The sequence below is a fragment of the Scatophagus argus genome, chromosome 12 (genome assembly GCF_020382885.2).
Source record: "Scatophagus argus isolate fScaArg1 chromosome 12, fScaArg1.pri, whole genome shotgun sequence".
Classification (NCBI taxonomy): domain Eukaryota; kingdom Metazoa; phylum Chordata; class Actinopteri; family Scatophagidae; genus Scatophagus; species Scatophagus argus.
The window spans coordinates 23607690-23609233 of NC_058504.1; the positions used below are offsets into that span (position 1 = coordinate 23607690).

The 1544-nt window shown below is 39.7% G+C and overlaps 1 non-coding gene across 1 annotated transcript; it reads left to right on the top strand.

Moving 5' to 3' along the window:
• Positions 1 to 1139: 1139 nt before the first annotated feature.
• Positions 1140 to 1302, top strand: LOC124068760. Its single transcript, XR_006844975.1, has one exon. It is a non-coding gene; the product is annotated as a U1 spliceosomal RNA (small nuclear RNA).
• Positions 1303 to 1544: the final 242 nt, after the last annotated feature.

Genomic DNA, 1544 nt, shown 5'->3' on the forward strand with positions numbered 1-1544 from the left:
ATGTTGGCAGTCAACATTGTGGATTTTTGAATCCAGTAAATAACAACAGAATTTGCATTTGTGGTGGGTAAGCTTTATCTTTCGATGCTGATTCCTGCAGCGATTGAGTATAATCTTTTAAGATATTTTGACCTTTGGCAAACACTTCAGGTGTTGCTCACATACTGCTGTTGCTGAAAGTGTGTGTGTGTGTGTGTGTGTGTGTGTGTGTGTGTGTGTGAAAGAGAGAAAGACAGCCCGGTGTGTTTGGAGTTAGCACTGGACGACAGATTGGCCCTGAGGCTCTGCAGGTGTTTGAGGAGTAGGGAGTCAAAGAAAAGAGACACAGGAAGAGAAAGAAAGAAAAACACAGAGATGAGTTGAGTTTATTTTTAGAGAAAGTCGCACATTTTTATAAAAAAAATTTCAAATTCATCTTACACCAGAAATAAACTCAAAAATATCACTGCTGCATCACTGAAGTAGTAGAAAGGAGAGGACAGTGAGTTTGTCTTCGGGGTTGATGACTTTAATTTCACTCACGCATTACATTTAATGAGTTTTGTATGGCTCGTTATGTTAAATTAAAGTTCAACAATAATTTTATGTATATCACACCTTCACAAACTGAGCTCATAAACCTCTCCCCTTCTATGTTAGCAGATGGGACATGACTGTTACTGTCATTTTTAGTTTAGTTAGGTAGTTCTTATCACGCTGATGTTTGTTCATGTTCTCATTTTTCTGATGAGTTTTGTTTTAATTAGTTACTTGATGCTGTAAAAAGGGGCTGATACGTCATGATTGACAGCTGAGAGCTGCTCCCAATTATAGTTACTAATTATTTGTTGTAATCTGATTACTTAATCTCAGTTGCATGTGTTCCATGGTACAATATTTGTCTCAGAAACAGCAAATACTTCGAAACTGAGAGATACTACCGCATATGCTATACACAAAACATTCACAACTACTGTTAATGCAGTAGTATTGCTAATGGATTACATGCTGTACAGAGAACACAAACAGTTTGAACCCAGAGAATCAGAACATTCGGAAACAAAATGAAATCTTTGCATAAGCTGACTGTCCAAAATTATTATGACTTCACTGCTGGTGTCTGAATGGTGTGGGAGAGCCAACCATCTGTTGCAGCAGTAATACTTACCTGGCAAGGGAGATACCATAAACAAGAAGGTTCTTCACTCAGGGTAAGGCTCAGACACTGTACTCCAGTTGTCCTTACCTCCGCGAATTCCCCAAATGTGGGAATCTCGACTGCATAATTTCTGTTTTTTCTGGTTTGGGCAGCAGTTGCCAAGAGGTCGGAGAAGTGGCTTGTGACCCGAGGGTTGCTGGTTCGATACCCCCTGGTCTGGCAGGAAAACATTTGGGTGGGGTGGGGGGGTGTAATGATTAATCAATGCCCTGCCACTCCATTAGTAATGGCTAACGGGCCCATGAGCAAGGGACCTATAACAATAATACCAGAAGTATTGGAACTAAGGATAATGATAATAATGAAGTATACAGAAGGTACTATTGTGATTATGATGTTAGGAGAA